At 47.7% G+C, this 19,267-nt stretch overlaps 1 long non-coding RNA gene across 2 annotated transcripts in view; it reads left to right on the forward strand.

Moving 5' to 3' along the window:
- Window positions 1–19,267, forward strand: part of LOC144818927 (uncharacterized) — a 340,420-nt gene that overhangs the window by 31,602 nt on the left and 289,551 nt on the right. For both annotated transcript variants that reach the window (XR_013607180.1, XR_013607179.1), the window contains exon 4: window positions 16,296–16,390. This is a non-coding gene — a long non-coding RNA (uncharacterized LOC144818927). The remainder of the gene's footprint in view (window positions 1–16,295; window positions 16,391–19,267) is intronic.

Here is a 19,267-nt window from a genome sequence, read left to right on the forward strand (position 1 = left end):
CTACACAAGTATTAATGAGATAAGGCAATGAACAAAATACTGCAAACAGGGAACGTGCATCATTTGAGGACAGGAACACTCAGTGAGTTGCATCACGGGCAAAAATGAAAACCTTTACTGAAAATCATGAAACATTTAATTATATATGAAGAACACCAGGAATGAAGAAAATGTCCAACTTGCAAAACATATATTAAAAATGTATCATCATGTCAGTTCCAAAAGTAGAAGCAGGCAAGTAAGGAATATCTGCATCGTTGAAATAGGTCTGAGATGAGGAAACAGCAATGCTGAATATGTCTCAAGTAAAGAAAGTATCCAGTGGGGAGAGTAAGTAATCTACCATCCCTGCTTGAATGAATACTGCAAATGAGGCAAAAAAAATCGATGTGCCAGGCATCCAAACATCAATAAAACAAGCCTTGAGGCAGTATTAAAGTGAGGGAGACATACTGCTGAGGCAGGTAGAGAAACTCCAAAGCGCGCAAAATGGCGGCCGCGCTGTGTGGAGAAGTAGTAGACTGCCGGTATGGAGCGCCAGTTAAAGTAAACAGCAAGCGTTTACCTCGTGAGGTTTGGAAAGGTAGACCAAGGACATCACAGCATACACGCTCGCAGCGGGCAGGCGAGCCACTCACGTCTCCGCCGAAGGACAGCTCCGTGAGGAGACCCGCGGAATGGCGCCTGTGACACCGGAGCGGCTCTGTGAGGAAAGCGGCTGTTATCACCTCCTCCGACGTCGGAAAGGACTTCTCAGTAGTGCCGCCGCATACCGGAGGGAATCCGACGACAGTACAAGGAACTTAGCGCAGGAACTGCGTGCTAAAAGAAGAAGGTCTCCCGGTGCCTCGCCGGAGCCTCACGCCAGCGCCGCCATCCTCCACGGCGCCAAGCCACGCCCCCCTCTTTAGAAATACTTAAGCGTTTTCTCTTTAATATTCATTGGTTTCCTGAGACTGCAGATATGTTGGTCAATATTTTTGTTGGGTATAATATGCTAATAATTCAAATGTGTTGTATACAACTCTATATATTACAATATGTGACAATTTAAATGCAAAGCGGACTGTAAAAAAATAAAAACATGCACTCTATAATGTGCTCTTTTGTAGTACATTGACACCATAGAGTAGATTTAGCAAGACATATATAAAGAAAGAAGGGCAATGTGGGACAAAGCAACTCTTTACTGGCAGGGTTCTGAGTTTACAATTTTCATAGACTGATGAGGGTTGAGTGTGAGATGCTTCCATCAAGATGGGACCTGCAAGAGTGAGCTTATCAGGTGTGATTCATGCTCTTAGAGCAGGACCGTCTGTGTGAAAGTGTTTTGAAAGAGGAAATAGTACCTCAAAATCTATTTAGCTTGATTTGTTTAAGGAAGCTAAATATCCTGCAGATTAATTCAGTACTGTGAATTATGAGAAATATTCAAAAGTTAGATGTCTTTTCTGTGAAATAAGAGCTTTGAAATAACTGGCAAACATTCAATAAGAAGGCTTAACCACATAATTAATATATCATACTGGTTGCTTTTATATAGAACTCAAACAGTATAAAGTCTGTGCCAATAAAAACATAAAATAGTCACAGAGTTCATATATTTTGTTACAAGATTTTCGATCCAACCCTGACATCAACTTGATTAGCTTGAAATATAAAAACATAGGAGTGCCTATCTCCTACAAGCAATCTCTTCTTTCCTTATTTTGTGTTTCAGTTTCACCCAAGCATGACAGGTATACCCACAGTCAAAGAGGTGGGTGATGTATTTTGTGCTGAGATATGATGTAAAGAGCTATGAAATCTACATGTACCATGTGAAATCTATTGTTCCCAATAGTCCTAATTAAGGGAGCAAATTATATGTGACTAAACTACGCTATTGATTATCTCATTTGTGTGCACTGTGGGTGGGGCACCCACATTTACTGAGAAGGAGGAAGTCTTATATGACATACCTGGGCATTTTCAGCTTAGCAACGCAAACGCTAAGGCCAACCCTGGCCAAGACCATCACTGTGGGGAATCTATTGGATAACGAATGCTGGGAGGACCTTTTTAGGTTTTGCCTGGCGAAAAGATGCGCTCTGCGCATCTTTTTCGCGCAGGCGAAAACCTGATGAGAACTGTAGTGTGGCTTTGGGTCGGCCCTCGTCATTCATTGGCTGGCTCCATAAATGGAGCCTAGCCATTGGACGAGGGGCCTGTCCGTCAATGCCGGACCAGATTCGGGGGCGTTCCCGAGATTATTTGGCTTTTGCCGACGTCACGCGACGTCAGCCAAAAGCCGGGAACGCCCCCGAATCTGGTCCGGCATTGCCGGCACCTGCCTCTGCCTTCCTGCTCGGGACATTGCACAAAAGTCGCTCGATAGCCCCTCCCTCCCGCTCCGTGGCAGCCCGTCTCCCTCCCACTCCTCAGGCCGACCACCCGAAGGAAGCAGCCGTCCGCCTCCAGCCAGGGCCGCGCTGGGATTGGCCCAGCCGGCCGAGCCTCCACCACGTCATCGGGAGGAGGAGTGGAGAGCAGGAAGCAAGAGATCTGCCGGAAGATGTCCAGGTGAGTGCTTTGTTTTTTAGTTTGTTGCTTTGTCCGTGTGTGTGTGTGTCTGTTCCCGCCCCTCACCCTCCCGCTGTCAGTGTGTGGACGTTCCCGACCCCCCTCCCGCTCTTCGTGCCTTTCCGCCCCCCCCTCCTCCGTTTACCTCGTGTGTGGCCGTTCCCGACCCCTCTCCCGCTCTTCGTGCCTTTCCTCACTAACCTTTCTCTTGTACCCGCTCGGTGCACTCTTGTGAGGACCCCTCACAACACCGATTCTGCCGAGACCGGCCCTAATCATGCGATCTGCCGTCTGAAACCAGCTCTCCCTCACTAACCTTTCTCTTGTACCCGCTCGGTGCACTCTTGTGAGGACCCCACCATAACTCCCTCCATTGGCCGTGGCTGATGTATATATGTGTGTGCATAGTGTCAGTTTAATTGAAGGTAACATAAGTGTATTTACGCCCCTGCTGATTGGTCACAGAGCTGGCCTCCCGTCTCTGCTTTAGAAAGTAGTCCTGGCGACAACTGCTGCGTGCTCGCCGGCCGCATGCCGGGAAGCCCACCTGATCGGACCTGCGGCTGGTGTGGCCGCAGCACAGTGGCAGACTTGCACAATGTCCCTCAGCTTAGCTTCAGTGTTCTCGGAATCGAGGCCGTTTCTCCACTGTGACCGGAAGAGGACATTGCCTGTACTCTAGCATTTCACGAATGTGGAAACGCTTTTGAAGTAAGTTTCAAGAAGAAATGGGTCTGGAAAAGGAAATCCGCTGCTTCCTGCTCCTTGAGCTGGCTAGTTAGTTCCCGCTGGTATTCAGCGCCAGAGCTAACGCTCGAAGAATGCAGCCTCCATGTTTAATGCCCCTACATGGGCGCACGAGGCTACGGCAGGACTACAACAATCCGTGGGGCTGGCCAGGTGCATTCATATTTACATTTGATGCCTCTATTCCTTCCCTGTAGTATTAAGAATTATCTTAATTCTGGTGGTACTGGTCACCTGGCGGCTTCTCAGGGAATCTCGCGCCCGGCACGGTGAGATACTCTGGACTATGTTCCTGTGACACATATATTCGGACTATATACGTCGTAAAGAAAAGCAAATATATGATGTATTTTACTCACTCAAACTTGGTCTTTCATTGACAAAAAATTCCAGACTGGGGCAGGCAAAAAGTTTGAAACACAGATCGGCTTCTTGAGGTGAAGACAGGCAAAGTAGATGTGTTTGTCACCAGGAGTGGAACATGTGTCCCCCCTTCTCTATTATTGTTTCAAAATGGAAAGGAGACTTCCAGCTGCACTGCCCGCACAGTAAAGGGAATCTATCAAACCATTCCAGTCCCCAGAAACAAGTAACACTGACGCCACATAGCGTAAGGCACACCATCAGGGTGGGAAGGATTGAACAAGCAAAAGGGAGATGGGGGGGTGTCAGAGGTAGGGAACACATCCATTCAAATGTTTTTTTTCTTCTCATTAGATCGGTTCTTGGTTAAACTAACTTTCTGATAAAATGTATCCTATATAAGGTATAAAATTATACGTACCTATTGGGGAACAAGTGTATTTCCCATGTGTTCCAAGTAACCTAAAAGACTGACAACTAACCTAAAAGCCTGAGTTGTCAGTTGGCACTTTAACCCAATGGCAGAATACACTCCCTTTACTTACTCGTGTACAATATTTATAAAATGTATGCCCTCCTGGCCCACACATACCCCTCTCACTTTAATTCCTTTGAAATGGTGTGGTGGTATAAGTGCCATTAGGGTAGCCTTAAAAATGGCGATTGTTGCTTCCTATCCCATCCCTCCCAACACTGGGTTGCTGCCACCTCAGTCCTTGACGACATGGACACCGTTGTTACAGTCCTTTTAGTTTAAGAACGTAATGTGATACGGGAGTTCTGGTCTTTGATTCAATCCATTGGGCCAATTGGATTAACCCACAGTTCTTTTTCCATAAAAAGTTCAGAACTGGAAACGTCATATGCTGATGACCTGCAGATAGGTGGGCAGCCTTACTTACCCACGCTGAGATGTCACTGTCAAGTATACCCTGTGCACATTGTGTTTTTACATGATCTAATTGTGATTTTTGCACTTTACATAAATACTGATAATTCAGATCGTGGATGCATCTGATTGGTTCATGTGGGTTAGGTAATTCTCTCAATATTGCATTCTTGTTGACTGTCATTTATGGTCAGAATTATTCTGAACAGAACATTCAAGCAGTCTTCCCCCGTGGACATTGCCCTTTCATTTATCTCTGCTTTGGCTTCCTGCTGTGAGCACTGTTCCATGCTAATGCAGAGCATCCTGTTAATCATTGATAGGTGTCAGTACTATAGTGCTAGTCGTTTTTTTTTAATTTATTTTTTTAGCTTTCTAGATGTTGATATTTTGAAGTCGTGCTAGCTACAGTATATTTAGAGAGATTACCCTTTTACGTGTAAATCTCTGCTATTTATAATTACGCAGCAAATCATGATTTCTGTCTCACATTTGAATTTTTTAACAAATGTGATTGGCAGGAGAAGGACTGAATTTTATTTCCTGTTATTTTGAAACTCGAGTTTTTTTTTGTTTAATGCGAGTTTTGCGTGTGCCTCCGTGTGCCCCTGTTGCCTGCTTGTACCTCCGTGTGCCCCTGTTGCCTGCTTGTGCCTCCATTTTCGTGCCCCTGTTGCCTGCTTGTGCCTCCGTTTTCGTGCCCCTGTTGCGTGCTTGTGCCTCTGTGTGCCCCTGTTGCCTGCTTGTGCCTCTGTGTGCCCCTGTTGCCTGCTTGTGCCTCCGTGTGCCCCTGTTGCCGGCTTGTGCCTCCGTGTGCCCCTGTTGCCGGCTTGTGCCTCCGTGTGCCCCTGTTGCCGGCTTGTGCCTCCGTGTGCCCCTGTTGCCTGCTTGTGCCTCCGTGTGCCCCTGTTGCCTGCTTGTGCCTCCGTGTGCCCCTGTTGCCTGCTTGTGCCTCTGTGTGCCCCTGTTGCCTGCTTGTGCCTCTGTGTGCCCCTGTTGCCTGCTTGTGCCTCTGTGTGCCCCTGTTGCCTGCTTGTGCCTCTGTGTGCCCCTGTTGCCTGCTTGTGCCTCTGTGTGCCCCTGTTGCCTGCTTGTGCCTCCGTTTTCGTGCCCCTGTTGCCTGCTTGTGCCTCCGTGTGCCCCTGTTGCCTGCTTGTGCCTCCGTGTGCCCCTGTTGCCTGCTTGTGCCTCCGTGTGCCCCGTTGCCTGCTTGTGCTTCCGTGTGCCCCTGTTGCCTGCTTGTGCCTCTGTGTGCCCCTGTTGCCTGCTTGTGCCTCTGTGTGCCCCTGTTGCCTGCTTGTGCCTCTGTGTGCCCCTGTTGCCTGCTTGTGCCTCTGTGTGCCCCTGTTGCCTGCTTGTGCCTCTGTGTGCCCCTGTTGCCTGCTTGTGCCTCTGTGTGCCCCTGTTGCCTGCTTGTGCCTCTGTGTGCCCCTGTTGCCTGCTTGTGCCTCCGTTTTCGTGCCCCTGTTGCCTGCTTGTGCCTCCGTGTGCCCCTGTTGCCTGCTTGTGCCTCCGTGTGCCCCTGTTGCCTGCTTGTGCCTCCGTGTGCCCCCGTTGCCTGCTTGTGCCTCCGTGTGCCCCCGTTGCCTGCTTGTGCCGCCGTGTGCCCCTGTTGCCTGCTTGTGCCTCCGTGTGCCCCTGTTGCCTGCTTGTGCTGTGTGGGTGTGTGTGGAGGGCTCTGTGTGGCTGTGTGTGTGGGAAGCTTTGTGTGGCTGTGTGTGTAGGAAGCTTTGTGTGGCTGTGTGTGGGGGGGGCTCTGTGTGGCTGTGTGTGTGGGGGCTCTGTGTGGCTGTGTGTGGGGGGGCTCTGTGTGTGTGTGTGGGGGTGGGGCTCTGTGTGTGTGTGTCATTTGCGAGAGATAAAGCTAGTGGCATTGTAAATGACAATGCCATTTATTTATGTTAAAAAAACATAAATAAAAATAATGTCGAGAGCAATGCCAATAGCTCTAACTTTAACAAAGGCAAAACCATTGCATTGTAAATGCTTGTTGGAGTTACTCTTGTACTAGAAAATGACAACAGTTTCTCTGAGGAGCACTGGAATTAGTGTTCAGGTAGCTTCTTTTTGAACATAGCCAAAATCGAAAAATGCGGAGAAGCTGCAGGGGTAGATGAAGCAATGATGGCATGATGCAACTGGAACCCAAGAGCTATGGACGAACACCTTTAGAATATATTTGTACTCACCGCGGTCAGTCTTTCCCTGAAATAGACTTCATTGGAGAGTTCTAGTGACAAATTGTTAAAAGGAATATGTTATACATGTTATACAAGACAACAGATTAATTTTATACAAGACAACAGATTAAGACACTAGGGGCCTCATTTATGGGGCCATGCGTCACTTTTACGCCACCGGTGCGTCACTTTTTGTGACGCACCAGCAGCGTAAAAAATGTGCCTTGTTGCACCCTATTTACAAAGTGACGCATCTAGGTAGATGCGTCACTTTGTAAACCCCTGCGCCACATTATACCTGCGCCAGGTATAATGTATGCAGGGGGGTGTTCCGGCGCAAGAAAGGGTCGTAGAAGTGAGTCCGTGAAATCTATAAGATTTCACTGCGCCACTTCTAGGACACAAATGCGTCAATATCTTACGCCTGCCTCACAGCAGGCGTAAGACTGACGCAGGTTGTGAAAGGACACATTCCTGGAGTTGCGTCACTTTTGTGAAATACTCCAGCAATGCGTCACTTTTGCACCATACAGATACGTCAGAAATACTGATGTATCTGTAACTCCTTGCGCCATGATGCGTCATACTGTAAATATGATGCATCATTGGTGTCGCAAGGAGGGTGCAGTGAAAAGTGACGCATCGCTGTTTTCACGCAGCGATTCGTGACTTTTCATAAATGAGGCCCTAGGGGCCTTATTTATGAGGCCGTGCGTCACTTTTACGCCGCTGATGCGTCACTTTTTGTGACGCACCAGCGGCGTAAAAAATGTGCCTTGTTGCACCATATTTACAAAGTGACACATCTAGGTAGATGCGTCACTTTGTAACCCCCTGCACCACATCCAGGGCAAGAAAGGGTCATAGAAGTGACGCAGTGAAATCTATAAGATTTCACTGCGCCACTTCTAGAACGCAAATGCATCAATATCTTACGCCTGACTCACAGCAGGCGTAAGACTGACGCAGGCCCTTTCACATGGGGCTTGCCCAATGTGAAAGGACACATTGCTGGAGTTGCATCACTTTTGTGACACACTCCAGCAATGCGTCACTTTTGCACCATACAGATACGTCAGAAATACTGACGTATCTGTAGCTCCTTGCGACATGATGCGTCATAGTGTAAATATGACGCATCAATCATGTCGCAAGGAGGGCGCACTGAGAAGTGACGCATCACTGCTTTCACGCAGCGATGCGACACTTCTCATAAATGAGGCCCTAGATGTTTAGTGGGAACCAAGGAGAAGCAATCTCTGCTCCTTGCAAACTACATAATTTAATCAAGTAAGTGACCTTTTACGTTTACAGTTTTCTGTAGAAGGTACCTTGGGTCTGTTATCAGTCAGTTCATTACTAAGCATTTTCAAAGTACACTTCCAGATCACTTCTTTCCCTGATCTTTGCACACACTCAAGGCCAGTTATGGGTTTGGATCCTTACAGACCCAAATCTCTGGAAAGGATCGAATGTGAGATTGAGGCAGAATAAGCCATGAGGTCTGGAATGGCTATGCCATTAAATCTGGAGACCCTGTGCAAGTAAGATGCAGAAAGCCCAATCTCTGGAAGAAAAGGATTGAGAGTTCCAGATGGGATAAGCCATGAGGGCTTGAATGGATGTGACATAAGGTCAGGAGGCCCAGGACCATTGCCTCTAGAACAATGAACTGTCAAATCTGGTTGCAATAGGATTGGAAGCTGTAAGTGGAAGAAACTTGAGATACTTGAGATTTATTAAGACAGCAACGGCCAGATTTTGAAACCGTGAATTTAAGAGTTTTGTAAAGTAGCCATGAGTGTTCAAATTTGCATTCCCCCTTGTATTGCTTTTATAGTGCCTGACAAGAAATGGGACCTCTTTTCTTGAAGAATGTGAAAACCTGATGGTGAGATCCAGAGATATTGGCATAAAACAGAGAATTGCCAGTCTTCGAGAGGTGATGGTCTCTAATAACATTTGCCAGCCCGGACCAGGAAACGGGAAGATGAAAGAGGGCAATTTCTTTCCAAAACAATCAAGAGGCAAACTCCATAGAATGGTATAGAGGTGATGTTTTGTGCATAGTACTTCATTATTCTGCTGCTTCCTTTTTAGCTTATATATTATCACATGCTGGGTTTGGAGCACAGGCTGAGGTGGTGTTCTGCTTTGTATGGTGCATATACAATCCACACTTGCTGAATGTACTATAACAAATAATGTCCCAAAAGACAATTTTACTCCATACTTTCAGTGGATTTTAGCACAATAAGACACTCTTGATGTCACTAAAGTCTTCAAAAGCACCACTTCAGGGGGGCGTGGCTTGCAGCCGACCATGATGGCGGTGTAGCTGAGAGGCTCCGTGGGTAACGCGGCCCTCACGTTAATCCTGTACACTAATCCGCAATAAACCAAGGCTCCAGGGGCTGACTCCGATGTACGGAACCGGGCGGTATCGACCAGCGTTAATTCAGAAACGCTCCGGAGCCGGGAACCCGGAGCACGAACACAGACTGTCGGTGGCCTACACCGTGGTAAAAAGCAGCGGCCTACAGTACTCTGCGGTCCGGGGGGAAGTTGAGGAGAAGAGGGAACAAGCAAACCGGAAGGACGCCCTGGCGCGATTGTACTGGGGACTCGAATCACGGGCCCGACCAGCGGAATCCCAAACAGCGCACCACGTATAGCGGAGGTGAGACCAGAGCCCAGGACGCCGCGCCGAGACGTGAATGGCCAGAACAACACGAACAAAAGCCAAGTACAAAATAGTATTAATATAGGAGGAACGGGGCACCGGGCTGCGAGCAAAGGACTCGGATCGGGCTAGGGCTCCGATATACCACTCTGGACGAAGCTCCTCAATCAGCACGGCATACAAGAGCGCCTCGCCCCCCCTCTGATGGTGTTCGGGACCGGCAAAACTCGAGACCGGAGGGAGAAGAGAGGAAGACCGGAGAAGGAGAGGGAGGAACGGACCGCAGCGTCATACAGGCCATTACCACCTGGGACCCCCAACTAATACCAAAGTGAGTGTCAGTAGCACATTTGCAAACGTGGGACACGGGCGCACAGGGGGGAAGATACATTAAGAGCAGCCGCTCAGGGGACAAAGGCCTCCGAAACTCCGAACAGATATACCTTCGAGAGGCGCAGCTAATACCCTAACCCCGCCCCTCCCTTGGCATCTACAGCGCGAGTGCCAGAGTGTGTGAAGAATGGCTGGGCATCAGCTCAGGTTAGCACCGCAACCTCTCATTGCTTGAGTACTGACTACGAAGGCACTGTTGGAGGGTCAGACCCGCGCCACATCGCGACGTATTGAGGCACGCCAAGACTCGAAGGGGTTGAGATCGCCTGTTGGGAGTCACGAGTCGGGCCAGAACAGTGCCCCAAGCCCAGCGCCATATCGTATCCCACACTGAGCCCTGCAGCTGGTCCCTTCCGGACCTGACAAGCTAAGGTGGGACGCTTCGTAGGGACAAGATGGCAGGCAGAGGACCAAGGAACCAAACAACACAAGCTAAACTGGACAAATACGCGTACGAAAAAAATCCCCCGCCCTTGGCGGAGGGGCGACCATCAACCGGGAAAACACCAGAAGGCGAGGGCGCAAAAAAAGTAACACTAGAGGACATTATGAAAGCGCTGTCAAGCGTACAAACAACGGTGGGGACAATCTCGACTGACGTCTCTCTGCTGCGGGCCGACTTCCACAAAATGGCCGAGAGGGTCAAGGAGGTTGAGGTGGTCACGAAATCTTTAGTAGAAGATACCTCGGAACTACAAACGGCGATAGCGCGTATTGAAGCAGAACATAAGCTGCTAAAAGAGAAGTTGGACGACCAGGAAGGGCGCTCAAGAAGAAACAACATAAGAATTATTGGGGTTCCCGAGTCAGAAGGTACGCAAGCTATGGACCTCTACGTAGATGAGCTGATCAAGACAAGATTGCAACCCAAGGGACTCTCCAACTTCTTCTCGGTGGAGAGAGCGCATAGGGTACCCGGTGGAAAGCCAAGGCCGGGAGCGTCCCCGAGACCAGTGCTGGCCAGGTTATTCAATTTTCGGGACAGAGATGCGATTCTCCAAGCGACAAGACTCTCCCCGCCCATCCGAATACATAACTCAACCATAGCTTTCTTTCCTGATTACACTGCAGAGGTCTCCCGCCGCAGGAGAAGTTTCATGGAAGTCAAAAAAGCTCTGAGATCGAAAGAACTACCCTATTCTATGTTGTTTCCTGCACGACTCAAAGTTGTAGCGGATGGTAAAACATGGTTCTTTGAGACACTAGAAGCTGCCTATGATTGACTGGAAGGCTGGCGACAAGTGGATGCGCCACGGCGTACCAACAAACCTCATCGACGCCCAAAGGACAATGAACTTGCTGGATCCCAGGGGTCAAGAAACGAAGATCTAGACTACTCACTAGGACCGCGACAAGAGGAAAACGACCAAGGGCCGGGCTCCTGATTCTCCGGCTCCCATGGACATACTTGCTACCACAAGAGATAATGGTTGGGACAGCCCTGGAAACAGGACTTGGGCAGGCCTGGGAGGGCAAGAAGGGCCGCTACCTCCGCGGGACCTTTTACCCCGACAAGCAAGTACACTGGTTTGGAGGGGAAATAAGCACTCTGCTAAGTTGGGGTGGTGGGTGGTTCTTTGTCCATTAAGCAGGGAGGCAGGGAGGAGGGGGGGTTGGAGGTTACAGTTAATGTTTTTTTGTTTTTCTAGGTTATGGCATGAACTGGCGGTACAAACACACCAAGTCCACGATTAAATGACAGAGGCATTGATGTCTTTACACGAACGCGACCCTGTAGATCTAAGCAGATCTTCCATGGCGCACACTTCACAGAGTATCGATCATTGTGACATGACACGAGGGACCCCAGTGACACCCCTGCGGATACTAACATGGAATGTTAGAGGTCTGGGAGATAAAATTAAGAGGGGTTTGGTATTGCAGGCTTTAAAGCGACATGGCCCAACGATAATTCTTTTACAGGAAACACATCTTACAGGGAGGGCATGCCAAGCGCTAGACAGAAGAGGGTACAAAATGGCGGCACACGCTGAATTCACTTCAGGCTCAAGAGGAACAGGCATCCTGATAAAGAAAACCTCACCATTTATACTACTGCAAAGTAAGGTAGATGACCAGGGGCGCTTTGCAGCAATCCAAGGCCAATGGGAGGGCAGGCTTCTGAATATAGTGTCGGTGTATGTGCCTCCAGCACTCCAGTCGGTGGCGCTGCCTGCCCTAGGAGAGTTTATCTTAGCCCTACCGGAAGGGGACCTCATTATAAGGGGTGACTTTAACACAACAATAGATACGACAGTGGATAGGTTTCCGGAGCGACCACAGACTTCCGGGGTTTCATAGAGGCAATGGGTCTGGTAGACGTTTGGCGACACTTACACCCAACAACGAGCCAATACACATTTCATTCCACGGTACATAATAGTCTATCACGAATAGACTATTTTCTGATGGTAGGAACTAGACTACAAAATGTTGAGGACATGGATATAAGACCAAGGGGCATTTCGGACCACTCCCCCGTGTTACTGACTCTCTCTTGCCGGGAGAAATCTCGCAAGAGAATATCTCCAATTTACCCTAATTATCTTAAAATTCCCAGTATTAGGAAAGAACTAAAAAAAAACACCAAGCATTTCTTCGAAGAAAATACTACCTCAGTGGAATCGCCTACAGTACTTTGGGAAGCATATAAAACAGTCTTCCGGGGGCAAGCCATAGCCTCCATCACGGGACACAAGCGTACACAGCAAAGAGAATTGACAGAATTAGAGTTAACCTTGCACGCTGCGAACAAAGCACACATGGCAGACCCCTCCTTAGAAACGGCACACGCCCTGCAGTTACAACAACAACAATATAGGGACCATCTAAAACACCGAACAATAGACAACATCACGGCAACAGCGCACAAAGTATATGACGTGGGAGACAAAGCAGGGAAAATGTTGGCATGGCTGGACAAAGCGGGGGGTGGACCCAGAGGGATACAACAATTGTACTCAAAGGAAGGGACGCTCCAGACACATCCTGAGGAGATAGTAAGCACACTGGCAGAACACTTCAAGGAAGTTTACACTTCAGAACGGGAGGTCTTAGAAGCAGAAGCGCTAGATTCACTTAGCCACATAAGAACCCGTACCCTTCCACCTGAAGCAGTCGCGGAACTAGAGGCAGACCTCACAACCGACGAACTGCAAACAGCCATGGGAGCGGTGCAATCTGGGAAAGCGCTGGGCCCCAATGGGATACCCATAGAGTGGTACAAGCTCATGTCCGAAACGATCAGCGCACCACTATTGGCAATGTATAACGAAAGTTTAACGAACGCTACACTCCCATTAGATCAACGTACAGCGACAATAGTGGCGATTCCAAAACCTGATAAACCCCTGACAGAATGAACTTCTTATCGCCCGATTTCACTGTTAAATGCGGAAGCCAAAATCTTAGCGAAATTATTAGCAAACAGATTAATGTCCCACCTCCCGCAGCTGATCCACCCGGACCAATCGGGTTTCATGCCGCACAGAAACACTGCCCTTAACCTCAGGCGTGTTCACGGGGTACTGGCACGGGCTCCGACACTGTCAGATCCAGCAGTAATAATGTCGCTAGATGCGAAAATGGCATTCAACATGGTAGAATGGCAGTATCTATTTGCAGTTCTGTTGCATATGGGCTTTGGCCCTAAGTTTAGGGCCTGGATACGACTCTTGTATACCGACCCAGTGGCTCAGGTAACGGCTAATGGTCACATATCATATACAATACGACTGGCAAGGGGGACATGCCAGGGTTGTCCTCTGTCGCCGTTATTATTTGCATTAGCACTGGAACCGCTGGCGACACTAATTAGAGCGTCCCTGTTGCTAAAGGGAATTAACTGGCGGGAGGGATGGGAAGATCGCATCTCACTCTATGCCGATGACATGTTGATATATCTTTCGGACCCTGAACGTAGTATACCAGAGCTTCTTGAAATCTGCAACATACACGGGAAAACATCAGGCTACACAATAAACTGGTCCAAATCAGTTCTATACATTTTGAAAGGTCCGGAGCCGTCGCTCCCCACCGACTGCCCGCTTGTACTAGCGGGAAGCTCATTTAAGTATTTAGGTATACACATTACCAGGGACACGACGGAATTCTATGCGAAAAATCTGGCACCACCTTTGGAACGGCTGAGACGCGATGTCAAACACTGGGCGTGCCTGCCCCTAACGCTTCTGGGGAGGGCAGCACTGTACAAAATGATGGCCCTGCCGAGATTTCTCTACGCTCTTGACAACACACCCTATCCGATACCGCCACGATATTTTAAGCAAGTAGCAGCGCAGGTTTCGAGCCTTCTGTGGGGCAACCTACCGGCACGTATAGCACAAATTAAGCTGAATAGGAGTTGGTATGACGGTGGGATCGCGCTGCCGAACCTACAGCTGTACTACTGGACAGCGCAACTCAAAACCCTCAATCAATGGATTCATGCACCACAAGATGATCCAGCGTACAGGGCAGACAGAACACAGTTGGGCACGAACAACATGCTGGCGGTGCTATATAACAGAAGTTGTGCCGCAAAACTGATAGGGCCCACAAAACAAACAGTTGCTCTGTGGTATACAGCACAGGCGAAATTGGGATGGAAAGGAACTATTACTAAACTCACCCCACTCTGGGACACAGAGGCATTGGGACAGCTGCGACGTAGTAAGGGCTTTACACAGTGGGATAATATCGGAATCTCCAGGGTGGTAGACTTGTGGGATAAGGGAAAAGTGATTCCCTTTGCTCACCTGCAACAACAGTATGAACTGGGCCCGACTGAAACATATAGGTATGTGCAAATTCGACACGCTTTATTAACAACAATCCCAGCCGACACTGACATCCCGGAGGCCTCCCCGTTGGAGGACAGTCTAATCACAGATTTTATGCAACAATGCGCGACATCACTCACATACCGGAAGCTACTTAACAACATGCCCGATCCTACACTTAAACTATGGGAGAAGTGGGTGGAAGAAGTAGGGGACATGGATGAAACGGATTGGCTGACGGCCCTGGCATCCCCTAGGGAGGTGGGCATATCTGCCAAGTTCCGACTGGTGCAACTTAAAATCTTACATCGTGTATACTATACCAGAACTATCTTACACAAGATACATTGGGCGCCACATCCCTTCTGTCTTAGGGAGTGCGGGAAGGAAGGTACCCTTTTTCACACACTGTGGGAGTGTCCAGATATAGTAGAATACTGGCGACAGGTGCTGCGCACCATTTCAGACACTTGAGGTCTACCTATTGCCTGAACCACGCAAATGTATTCTGAATATATGGGAACCTACTGATCTCACTCGCAATGGTCAAACCTGGGGTACAATAGGCATCATGACTGCTAAGAGAGATATAGCGCAGAGGTGGGGTGCAACAGATCTCCCCACACTAGCGATATGGTGTAGGAATATGGATTTGATTATGGTGACTGAACGTACATTATATGCCACCAGGGGAAGCCCACGTAAATGGAATAAAATCTGGGCACCCTGGAATGCTTTCAGAGGGGATATATGCGAACTGCTGCCAGAAGATAACATTGTCAGCTCGGACGACGAAGATGAAGGGATCTAGTGTTGCGATATATGAATGGACTTGTACAAATAGATGTGAAATGTACTGAATGACTACTGATACGAAGATTATCTGGTTGTGTAATGGTTCAATGACCGAATGTAACATCAATGTAGGTTTATTGTCATAACTGCCACTGTTTGATTTAATAAAAACAGTTTAAAAAAAAAAAAGCACCACTTCAGCAAAATATCAATGCAGTATGTGTTTTTGATCCTGGGGATAAAAGAAGACACATTTAATATACCTGGCTGAAATAGTTGCGTAGCCTATTCAGCAAACTCATTGCTTCACAATTTGTATGCCCTTGACCAGGCTATGGATACTGGAATGAACGAATGGGACCTTGCTTTGGAAGGATGAGAGCTTTCACTGCAGAAACTGTAATGCTAGATTTAAGTTCATTCTACTTATCAATAATAGGAGGCCCTGTGAATGAGCTTATTTGGAGTGCAGTTGGAAGGGAAGGGTTGTGAAGCACTTCTTCACTTCAAGAACCAAGGATGGCACCTATAAGCAGATGACACTATACTCACCTCTAGTCGCATAGGGTTTCAGTGTTCTGCGGTTTCCACACTGCACCTGAAAGGTGAGAAAGAAAAAGTGAAACAACGTGTAGAAGAAAAATGAGTATAAAGAAATTAAGGACAGGCTGTACGAGGGAGTGAAGAGAATGAGAAAAACGAAACCCAGATTATTGTATTGTATTGTAATTGCATTTATATAGCGCTTACTACCCCTGACGAGGCGTCTTGCAGGTAGGAGTCATGTTGGCTATAAAGCCGCGTGTGACCCAGGGGGAAGTTTCTTGCAATTCAAGCTTTCAAGATGGCTCGCAACTTGCTGTATCTGAAACTTACCTGTGCATTTGGATCCTCGGCTTCAGGTGTGTGTCGGCGTCCTTTGTGAAATCGTCTCATCGTTGCAGTGGTGTCAGCAACTTCGGCGCTGGGAGAAAATCATCTGCCTCCTCATATCTTGGTGAGCATTTAAAGACAAAAGCAAATGATTAGCGTTCATGGGGTAAAAGGCTGAGCTCAGTTCGCAAGTGTTAAAGACTTATTTATTTGGGGAAGAGGGGAACACCGCATACCACTGACACCAGGTTAGTGTGTGAAAAAGGCTGCTCTATTGAAACAGGTGCACATCACAATTAAACTAGACCTTTGCCTTACAAAACTACAACCTCACTATACAAAGATACAACCTACCTTTACCCCCACCCGTAAGGTATCCCTCCCCCTTCATAACAAATGAATACATCAACATTAGGGTGTTTGAATGTAACTGATATCTCTAAAATCCATTCCCTCTTTCCTACATCTATTAATCTGTTAGCCCACTAAATGTCCTACCTAAGCTTAAACTTCCTGTCTCGACTAGATGTGAACTTGCCTACCCATTCCCCCATCCAGCCTGAACTTCCGCTGACAACAACGATAAACTTTGGTAAACCATGGCAACTTCCCTGCCAAAAGCCAGTGCACCTGCCTCAAGTGACAACCTATCTCAACAACATGAACCCCTTTTAAACACCCGTAGCAATAAAAGTTGCCAGCAACTTAGCAACTTAAAAAGTGGGCCCTTTTACACCAAGGATAACTCAGAAAAAAGGGGCAAGAGTGTAGGGGAAAAAGTTACCCCGCCAACCACAGTATCACCTTACAAAATAGTGTCTGCCATATAACATGCCCAGTTGTATACCCTTGGGCTACAAAAGTAGCCCAAATAAAGCCCAAACCCCCAAGCAGTCTTCCGACTGTACCGCTTGCCAAAACTACCCGGGGGCAGACCTCCCTATGGACAGCTTCTCCCAAATCCCCCTTGGGGAAGCGGGGAGCCGCACATCCCACAGACACCAAGTTTGTGTGTGAAAAAGGCCGATTTATTGAAACAGGTGTATATCACAATTAAACAAGGGCCTTCGCCTTACAAAACTACAACCTCACCATACAAAGATACAGCATACCTCCCGCTTTTCCTGTACACCCCCAACTCTATGGCACCCAACCCCCTTCATAACAACTTCATACATGAACATAGTATCTGATTAATAGATAGGTGTTTGAATATAACTGCTACCTCTAAAATTCCATTCCTCCTTCCTACATCTAATAACCCTTTAGTCTTCTAAATTTCCTATCTAAGCTTAACCTTCTTGTCTTGACTAGGCGTGTTTTTTCCTACCCATTCCCTTCTAGCCTGAACTGCCGCTGACAACAACGGTAAGCTTCGGTAGACCATAGCAACTTCTCTGCCAACCGCCACCCAGAAAAAGGTGGGGTGCTGAGCATCTCTGGCTTGTTCTTTCCTTTTTCTGTCCTCCCCTACTCAGGTGGTATGTCCTAGGACTACCTAACATACAGTACCTTTTCCAGGACCACCTTAATTGGTAACAAGTAGAGCTCCATGCCAATGATTGATAAATGAACTCCATCACTTCGAAAATAAACTCCTGATCATCGTATCGGAGGTCTCAATGCTCTAACCTACCTATCCTTAAGCACCTACAGAGAAACCACGGGCATATTATCAAGAAACGGAGTTAAAATTATCACCACAGAAAACTGCCGCTAGAGTGGCGATAATGAGCTTGATAATATGCCCTTGAGAATTTCAATAGAAGCCCATGTTCTGGTGTCAACAAGGGCCTCTATTTGAATTCTCAAGGGTGTATTATCAAGCCCATTATCGCCGATTTAGCAGCAGTTTTCTGCCACTAAAACAGCGATAATTTTATCTCTGTGCTTGATAATATGCCCCCACATCTCCTTATTCAGTTTCTTCCTTGCCTTGTATATAGCCACTGTTTTTCCCCCCTTCACACTCTCCTAAGTAAGAACTCTGTCCAGATCACATGGTATCCGGCCCACAAGGAACCTATCTCCCTTAGATCTACCTTCATACACTTGATCAGTGACAGACCTTTTTGTACTACCAAGTTTTTTTCGCCTAAGTGAATCAGCAGGATATCCCTGCAAAGTACCCCTACCACGAGTTTGTTCAAACTAGTATGGAGTTCCCTTATCTCATTCCCCTTTTATCGTACCACTTAAACTCATACATACTTATACCTATATTTGCAGGCCCTCATGATATCTAAACTTCTTCCCGCGTGACCCCTTTTCCCCGTGTACCCCCAGCAATTCTGACACTCTAAAGGCCCCAAAGAACATCCATGACATGAGTGTTGAAAATGTTGCCAACATGTCATTCGATGTACACACTGCTGAATGGGCTCCCATCACCTTCCCAATAATTTTTAACATCAGTGGCCTCCGCTTGCGACCTTAATGCCCTGCCTCTCTAGCCCAGCTTTCCAAAATCTGCTTGCCTTTCGCTTCCGCTGACCGAGTGAACCCTCAAAGGAGTTTACCCATGAATGCTTTAGCTGCCAACTTTCCCGCAATAGTCACCCTCACCTGTCCTTTCCCTATGAGGGACATCATGAATTGCACTACGTCCTCTGTCCTAAGCCAGTTTTTCTGTCTCGGCCTAGCTCCCCTGGCTAAAACTTTAGCCCAAGCCTGAGTGTAAGCTACCTGTGCCAATGGCGCTATAGAACCTACTACCAGCTGAAGCATCCTTTCTCTCCTACAGACCAAAGCTACTGCGACATTCGGGTCCGGATTCTGTCCGCTTCCGTGGCCAGTGTATGGAATCTCTTCCACTGCATCCGCTCTGTCATTGTCCACACTCTGCATGTGTCAAACCCTAAAAATTATGTCATGATGTAGGCATTGAATGACACAGTGTGGGGAACCTTCAACACTATACTCATCTATTGAATAAACTAAGTAGTTTTAACTGGTTATGCACACTGATACATGCATGTTATACTAGCAAAGATCCTTAGAC

The sequence above is a fragment of the Lissotriton helveticus genome, chromosome 2_1 (genome assembly GCF_964261635.1).
Source record: "Lissotriton helveticus chromosome 2_1, aLisHel1.1, whole genome shotgun sequence".
In the NCBI taxonomy this organism is placed as follows: Eukaryota; Metazoa; Chordata; class Amphibia; order Caudata; family Salamandridae; genus Lissotriton; species Lissotriton helveticus.